Source organism: Rhinatrema bivittatum, chromosome 2 (genome assembly GCF_901001135.1).
Source record: "Rhinatrema bivittatum chromosome 2, aRhiBiv1.1, whole genome shotgun sequence".
Classification (NCBI taxonomy): Eukaryota; Metazoa; Chordata; class Amphibia; order Gymnophiona; family Rhinatrematidae; genus Rhinatrema; species Rhinatrema bivittatum.
This window is the reverse complement of record NC_042616.1, coordinates 295,380,827-295,390,022: the sequence shown is the minus strand read 5'-3', so window position 1 is coordinate 295,390,022 and position 9,196 is coordinate 295,380,827. Positions and strand designations below refer to the sequence as shown.

Genomic DNA, 9,196 nt, shown 5'->3' with positions numbered 1-9,196 from the left:
ACCAAAGCGCCTCTCATAAACAGTTTGGAGCAGCCAAACTCTTAGCTGTCGAAAGAAAGTAAGAAAAATTACGTGGAAAAATATACTTTTAGGAAACAGTGCTACTGTTGGCTGTTCTGAATTAGCAAATCAATAACTCCCCTTCGCCCTTAACAAAAGACACTTTTCTGTGCGCAGATTATCATGTGGGCTGTTTGAAGGTGCGTTTACTGCCACTCCTTACAGCTGAGATATTTCATTAATTAGGTGTGACTTGGCTCCACTGCTTGAGCTAACGGGGTCATTAGTAACTCGTGAATAAAGTGAATGCCTAGTCCAACTATCTGACAGCCTCTAGAACTGTGGTTTTTCAACCTTTCGTATGCCAGGGACTGCTCAGTTACCTTCCTTATATGATGTGGACCAGCTGCAGGGCTGAGGTGGGGAGAAAGGAGGAAGGGGAGTAAGGGGCTCCATGAGATTGATGAGGAGGGGAGGAGTCTTCAACCCGCTCTTCAATCTCATGGGTCAGTCCTGCAGCCTGCCCAGGTCATTTTAGGAAGGTGGCCAATTAAATAAAAATGTATTCTTTTTTTATTTTAAGATGTTATTTCATCAATGCATAATTCCAAGAGCAGTAAGTTAAAAGAAACAGATATATATATATATTTCATTGAGGCAAAGGTCCAAACATTTTAACTTTAAACCAAGCTCATCCCCCACAAGCCCAAAACTGCCATCTGTTAGTACAGAGTTATGTGCTTCACCTCCTCTCTCCCTCTCCCCACCACCCATCAATATCCATCTTTTAAAAAATCCCTCTCTCTTTTGCCCTCCATTCCTCTTCTCAGCTAGCCAAAAGAGTCCCCCTAACTTTCTCCTCACCCCCTCCTTCTCCCAAGGACCTTTTTTAAGTTGGATCCTTCTCAAGGCCCAATCGCTGGGACAGCAGCAGCAGCAACTGAATCTTTGTGAGGTTTATCGGAATCTGTAAGCAATTCACGAGTGCTCTAAAAATAAAAATAAAATAAAATAAGGAACAGGCCGAAGACTGAGTCGCCGCACATTCTGCTCTCAGGCCCCCACTCGACCAGAAGCCTGGAGGGAATGGGGGCCACTGTGGCAACTGAGAGCAGAGTGTGTGGCCACTCAGTTTGGGCTCATTTCTTAAGCTTCAGTTGCTGCCTTTGGGGAAAAAAAAAAGGCCTGTGGTGGGGAGGGGGAGGAAGGGGAGAGAGGTCGGGGGAGTGTCTGTTGGCCCTGGTGGTGACTGTCTAAGTCACAGTGCCAGGGGCAACTATCCAGGTCTCAGGGGCAGCTGCAGCCCATCTTCTTTTCTCTCCTGCAATAACCGTTGCTACATGGACTACATGGCCAGGCCGCTGTCAGTTTGCGGACTGCCAGTTGAGAAACACTGCTCTAGAAAGTGTATGCCTGAGCTACAGCCGTAAGAGGTCCAAGCAGAGAGGACTTCCTTCCTTCAGTATGTGAGACTGGGATTCTTTTCTGGACCCGGGCATCAACCTGTGCCTCTAGTGTACAATGCAGGCTTATTTATTAAGATGGGCAGCTATCAGTCAGACTTGTGAATTGCTGTAGCACGTTTTTCTCATGTCCTGCACTTACTTTGTAGAGAGTTTATGGTAATAAATCTTCCAAATATAGCCACTGTTGGGTTACAAGGGTCAAGGCATGAAAGCGGCTATTCAGCTCTTGAGCATCAAAGCCAAGCCAATGCCCAGGCACGCTGAAGACCTGCCATTTGTTCTAATCCCTGTTAGAAGGCTCCTGCTTGGTTCTTAGAGAAACAGCCTGTGCCTCCTCCTTGGCTTTAGCGTACACATTCAAAATGTTGCTTTACAGACACTGGTAGAACCTATTGCTGGTATTTAGCATGGCAGTGTAATAGAAGCTGTCTGTAACATCTGTATGTGTAGAAGCTCAGATCATTTGGACAAAGACATTCTTTTTTCTCTCAGAAATTATTGGCAAAAGCAATTTAAAAAAATCCCTTATCTATCTATCTGTGTAGACAGAAAAAATATCCCATTTCTATCTATTATATATGTGTGTGTGTGTCTGAGTGTATATATATTTCATAGCTTTTTGTAATAGGAAACAATGTTTTAGAATTAATTTGTTCTGAAGGCTTTAAAACTGCTGAAAATAAGAAGAGGCTGCATACAATAATGACATCATGTTTTTCTATAAAATGTGCTTGTAAATCCAACAGATAAACTTTCTAAATTCATGTTCCTACCAAGTTTTCTAACATAAACTCTAAACAGAAAATATATACTCTGTTTACTATCAAATGTTTAGCAAGCTTTCTAGTCAACAGGTCTTGCATTTTTAGCTAACTTTACTACACCCTATGAAATTAGCACTTTAGAAACTATCAGTACGGAGAGTAACTCTTTCCTGCAGGATTACTATATTCCAAATTATGCGTAGTAGTAAATTGCCACATCAATATTTCACAGTTCTGACGTGGCTTTTATTTCATTCATACTCATGTGTGCTGTAAAATATGCTCAGATTTCATTCTATAAAATAGTTTCAATCTGTAGGTGTTGTGTACTGATTGCCAGAGGAGTGTTTAATTGAATTGATGCTCTGGCCTTGACTACAAAAACATGATATAAATCATTCATTCTTACAGTTGGAACAACAAAATATACAGGATACTTCATGAAGGTGGGTTAGAAACTACCTAATTTGTACAAGAGTGAAAACCTGATTATATGAACAGGCATTTCTGCTAAGTCTGAATAGTTTCACTGGAGAAAGAAGATAAGGCCATTGCGGAAAGATTAAATGATTTCTTTGCTTCGGTGTTTACTGAAGAAGATGTTGGGGAGGTACCCGTAATGGAGAAGGCTTTCATGGGTAATGATTCAGATGGACTGAATCAAATCACTGTGAACCTAGAAGATGTGGTAGGCCTGATTGACAAATTGAAGAGTAGTAAATCACCTGGACCGGATGGTATACACCCCAGAGTTCTGAAGGAACTAAAAAATGAAATTTCAGACCTATTAGTACAAATTTGTAACTTATCATTAAAATCATCCATTGTACCTGAAGACTGGAGGATAGCAAATGTAACCCCAATATTTAAAAAGGGCTCCAGGGGTGATCCGGGAAACTACAGACCGGTTAGCCTGACTTCAGTGCCAGGAAAAATAGTGGAAAGTGTTCTAAACATCAAAATCACAGATCATATAGAAAAACATGGTTAAATGAACAAAGTCAGCATGGCTTTACCCAGTCTTGCCTCACAAATCTGCTTCACTTTTTTGAAGGAGTTAATAAACATGTGGATAAAGGTGAACCGGTAGTTATAGTATACTTGGATTTTCAGAAGGCGTTTGACAAAGTTCCTCATGAGAGGCTTCTAGGAAAAGTAAAAAGTCATGGGATAGGTGGCGATGTCCTTTCGTGGATTGCAAACTGGCTAAAAGACAGGAAACAGAGAGTAGGATTAAATGGGCAATTTTCTCAGTGGAAGGGAGTGGACAGTGGAGTGCCTCAGGGATCTGTATTGGGACCCTTACTTTTCAATATATTTATAAATGATCTGGAAAGAAATACGACGAGTGAGATAATCAAATTTGCAGATGACACAAAATTGTTCAGAGTAGTTAAATCACAAGCAGATTGTGATAAATTGCAGGAAGACCTTGTGAGACTGGAAAATTTGGCATCCAAATGGCAGATGAAATTTAATGTGGATAAGTGCAAGGTGATGCATATAGGGAAAAATAACCCATGCTATAATTACACAATGTTGGGTTCCATATTAGGTGCTACAACCCTAGAAAGAGATCTAGGTGTCATAGTGGATAATACATTGAAATCGTCGGTATAATGTGCTGCGGCAGTCAAAAAAGCAAACAGAATGTTGGGAATTATTAGAAAGGGAATGGTGAATAAAATGGAAAATGTCATAATGCCTCTGTATCGCTCCATGGTGAGACTGCACCTTGAATACTGTGTACAATTCTGGTCGCCGCATCTCAAAAAAGATATAATTGCGATGGAGAAGGTACAGAGAAGGGCTACCAAAATGATAAGGGGAATGGAACAACTCCCCTATGAGGAAAGACTAAAGAGGTTAGGACTTTTCAGCTTGGAGAAGAGACGACTGAGGGGGGATATGATAGAGGTGTTTAAAATCATGAGAGGTCTAGAACGGGTAGATGTGAATCGGTTATTTACTCTTTCGGATAGTAGAAAGACTAGGGGGCACTCCATGAAGTTAGCATGAGGCACATTTAAAACTAATCGGAGAAAGTTCTTTTTTACTCAACGCACAATTAAACTCTGGAATTTGTTGCCAGAGGATGTGGTTAGTGCAGTTAGAATAGCTGTGTTTAAAAAAGGATTGGATACGTTCTTGGAGGAGAAGTCCATTAACTGCTATTAATCAAATTGACTTAGGGAATGGCCTCTGCTATTACTGGCATCAGTAGCATGGGATCTTCTTAGTGTTTGGGTACTTGCCATGTTCTTGTGGCCTGAACCTGGCCTGATTTGGCATCTGTTGGAAACAGGATACTGGGCTTGATAGACCTTTGGTCTCACCTAGCATGGAAATTTCTTATGTTCTTATGAATAAAGGGTCATGAAATGAAGCTAGTAGAGGTAGCTCAGGAATAACATAAGGAAGTATTTCTTCACAGAGAGAGTGTACGATACATGGAAGAGTCTCTCAGCGGAGATGGTAGGAGCAAAAATGTTATTGCAATTCAAGAAAGCCTGGGATAAACACACAAGATCTTTGGATGCAGGAAGCAAAGGTAAAACCAAAAATCAAGAAGGACAGCAGTATTACCATAGGAAAGGATAATGGGCAGATTAGATGAGGCTTTGAGGTTCTATCTGCCATCATAGTCTAGGTTTGTATCTTTTTGAAGTCCTGACATCGTTGAATTTTTCATTGAGAAATTATTCAGTGATTCATTCAGGGTCCTTCATTTTCAGTTTAAACCGATTTTCACCCATAAATTCCTGGATTTTTCCAAAGGTGACATTCTACTGCCTTTCTATTCCTCCTTGCTCATTCCTTGCTCATTCCTGGCCCCTTCTCTCCCTTTCTTGCCTGCTTCCCTTCCCCTGTTCCCTGTTCAATGTAACTTTCTACTTCCTTGAGTTGATTGTAAACCGGCATGATGTGCCCTACGAATGTCGGTATTAAAAAGTTATCAAATAAATAAATAAATAAATAAACCGATATTCACCCTAATTTTTAGGTTGATTAAAGAGCTGCTCCAGAGGATGCAACATTTCAAGACCTCCAGCCACTACTGGTAGCCAGTGTGGGCCAAAGCGCATGCTGTTTCAAGTCCTGCCTCCTCCCCATAAGCAGCTAAAGTGCCTGCTGTTTGGTGCCATGAATGCATTTCAAGCAGGCCCTGTCCACCAGAAGCACTTCCCGCAGGCATCCTGACCCTGCATAAAAGCAGGAGTGCAGTGTTGAGGAGTGAGGGAGCCTCAGTAAGTTGCAGCTGAGGGAGAGAAGAAGCTGGGAGCCGGGATGAATGCTGTTGTTGTTGCGCTCGGGGGTGGACCCCTGTCCTGGAGCAGAGATGGAACACCTCCTGAAGGAAACAGAAGGCAACTGCCCCCAGGGGGTGGAGCACTGGAGGAGACAGAGGCTAGGGAAGAACTTCACCACTGGAAGCCCGAGGTCACCCCAGGAGGAGCCCGTAGGGACCCGGCCGCTTGGACTTAGGTGGCCTCGCAGGGTCTCTGGGGAGAATGGAAGTCCGGCATGCCCACAGACACAGAAGGAGCGCAGTCGGGTTCGAGCTTAGAGCAGGAAGAACTAGAACAGAGTTGGTGATGATAAGGCGAGGAACAGAGCCAGAATCTGGAGGCGAGGTCAGGCAGGCAAAGGTCGAGATCCAGAGATCAGTCCAAGGAGTGGTCAAGAAGCAAGGGTCACGATCCAGAGGTCAGGTAAGATCGAAAGAGCAGGCTGAGGTCTTTGGCAGGCGGCAGGCAGGTGAGTCGGATCAAGAAGCAAGCCGGGTCAGTACCAAGAATCAGTCCAAGGGTACTACCTGGGGGTGCGCAGGAACAGACAGACGAAGACAGCAGGATGCTGGAACAGGGCTGGAGGATAAGCATGGTCAATCAAGCAGAAGTCGGGTTCCGGAGGGCAGACATGGTCGAAGAACAAACAGAGGTCGTGGTCAGGCAGCGGTCAAGCGTGGTCGAAGAACAAGTAGAGGTCAAAATCAGGCAGCGGTCAAATGAAGGATTCTTAGAGGCAGGCACAATATCAGGAGCCCAGACAACTACAAGGAAGCCAGTTGCAAAGGCAAGCTCTGATAATCAGAGCTTGCCTTAAGTATCCCTGAGGAAATGACATCAGCAGGGGAGGCCCGGCAGCCCTAGCGCGTCGCGGCCCCTTTAAATCTTGGAGGAAGGCGCGTGCTAGAGGAGGCCCCAGCCGGAACGGAGCTCGACGACGGGTGAACCGCGCGAGGGCTGGAGGAGGATGGCGATGGCGTTCCTGCCGCGCGCGGGAGAGTCCTCTGTGGCCGCGAGAGAAAAATGAGAAGAGCCGGCCACGAGCTCCATGGCCGGCCTTCGTAACAGTTGTAGTGTGTGTGTGTTTGTTGGAGGGTAAATGGGTGGGATGGAGAGAGATTTTCAGTGGGGTGGGAGGAGAGACATAGGGGCATGTTAAGCAGGGGATGTGGGTAAAGATGGGGATGCTGCTAAGCGGATGGTTGGGGGAATCTAATAATGTTGTTTCATTATCCTGGCTTCTCTCCACCAAAATAAACTTTAATATTCACCCAGAAAAATAATGAGTCATTGTTTTCAATCATAATAAACTCTTAAATTCATGGATAAAATAAAGAACAATGAAAAGCAAAAATGTAGATCTATATATATATATATATATATGTGGGTTGATTCATTCCCTGCAGTTTGGAGTTCCCATAAGCAAACACTGCCCAAACATCTAATTTTCTTGAATATCTACTATTGTAAATGGGATAATCGCCCACTGTTCAGGCGGTTTTCAAATGGGTCAGGTTTTCAGGATAGACCTAATGAATAGGCATGAGATATATTTGCATGCACACTACCTCATCTCATGCCTATTCATTAGAGATATCTTGAAAACCCAACCCATTTGTGGTCTTTGAGGACTGTCAGTAAATACCACTGCCAAAAGGTCAAGTGCCATAACTCTAAAACAGCCCTATTAATACAAACTGGATGCGAAAAGGAAGGAGATGGCAGGGAGTATTTTTCAAATCAATGCCTTCTGCTTAGTATTGTAGATAAGTGAGCTATACATTTTATAAATAAATAAAACAGGGGTAGGCAACTCTGGACCTCGATTGTCACATGTCAGTTGGGGTCTCAAGATATCCGCACTGAATATTCATGACGTGCATTTGCATGCACTGCTTCTATTCCATACATGTACATCTCATTTGCATTCATTATGGATGTCCTGAAAACTGGCCGACTTGCGGCACTTGAGAACTGGAGTTGCCTACCTCTGCCATCACCTAAGCAAAGAGAGGCCATTCCCAGCTCTTCTGCAGTCCCTCTGTCTTACATAGCCCCTGTATACAAACTAATTAGGACTTTTCTAATTAATTACATAACAGTTCATGATTAGGATGTCAGGCAAGATTTCTTTTTTTTCCAGCAAGTGGCATATTTCCTTTGATGTTGTTTTAGCCCTTGGTTGCCTAAAAGCTGCTTTATCTGTCACAGATTTACACTTTGGAATGTTTTCAAGTGCTTCAGCTCTGAAGGGTTAACATTACTTTACATTCCATTCCATGTTTATACCCTGCTTTTCTCAAACAAAACTCAGAGTGGTTCACAACATGATTATAGCATGCAATTAAGAAATAAAAAAATCAATAAAATATTAAAATTAAATAAAAATACAGCAAAAATATAATAACTTCACTTCACTTAGCCAAACCGCCCTCTCTCACAGAAGGGCAGTAAAGAATCCCTACTATCCCAATAATAACAAAAACCAATTCCACTTAATCCCAGCAAGAGACAACATTCTGTAGAACTCTCTCAGCACTCCCCAGTCACTCCTGAAGGAACCCACACCTCCGGTGGTTTTTCCCCTTTGTATAATGCACACGGTGCGTGGACGACTGCTGCCCACCACCATGCATTGGACAGCTCTTCATGAGAATTCTCACATGATGCCTTTTTCTCTGATTCATGGCCAAGATGCAAGATTCCCTTAAAAAAAAAAAAAAAAAAAAAGCAACGACCTAGACTTGGCATTGCGAATTAGAATAATAACACTGCAGCTTTCTGCTTGCAGGATGTGTTGCCTGACAAAGGAAGCAATTTTGTTCTGGTACAGCCCTTGTATTTCTAGTGTTTCACCTACTTTATTCTTTAATACTCTTTTAACTACCAAAGATCAAGCCTTTATGAAGCGATAGGGAAATCAGTTTGAAATATTACAGCAGCACAGTCCTCAGTGGTTTTCCTAATGAATCCTGTGCTGTAAATTCAGTTGCCTGCCCCGGCTCCCTCTTCCTGTCTCTTTCTCTTCCTGTTACTCACATGAAGCCAGCCCTCACATGCTAAACTGGAGTTACACTGCGCTTTTTAGAGGTGTTATATTTTAAATAGAATTTTCCACTGTATCAGAGTACAAACAAACAGGCTAAAGTATTGCTTTCCTGGTCCTCTGCCTGAGGCCTTGGCTGAATATCTCTTGTGTTCTCCAAGCACACTGCTCTTTTCAGGGCGTAGAGACAGGAAATAGGTAACGCAAGGCTACTTTTTTTCTCCCCCCTCTTTGGAAACATCTCTCAGTTACAAATTATTGTGCATTACCTCATGATTGTAACCCACTCTGTAGGAAGCAAGCGCCTTACCCTATCATGTTATGCTCTGCCTTGGGAATCTGAAAGGATGCCGGTATTGCTTCAGCCAGCTCATGGCGCTGCTCATGTACAAATGTTAACCCTGAATTTAGATGCCACCCTAAAGAAATGCACTCATTTCAGATAGAAGCACTATTTCTCAGCGAGTGTAGATCATTTGGCAAGCCAGTGACCAGGACACGAATCAAAGAGCACAAGGTGAAGGGAAGGCAAATGCCTTGGCTTCTCCTACTTGACCTGTTCACTCTTCTAGAGGATAATGTTACTCTGCAGACTCCTGTTTGCTTCCAGCAACAGGCAGCTAGCTCCAG

At 43.2% G+C, this 9,196-nt stretch overlaps 1 protein-coding gene across 1 annotated transcript in view; it reads right to left on the bottom strand.

Moving 5' to 3' along the window:
• SUSD5 (sushi domain containing 5) overlaps positions 1-9,196 on the bottom strand; it is a 368,081-nt gene that overhangs the window by 139,253 nt on the left and 219,632 nt on the right. The window lies entirely within an intron of this gene.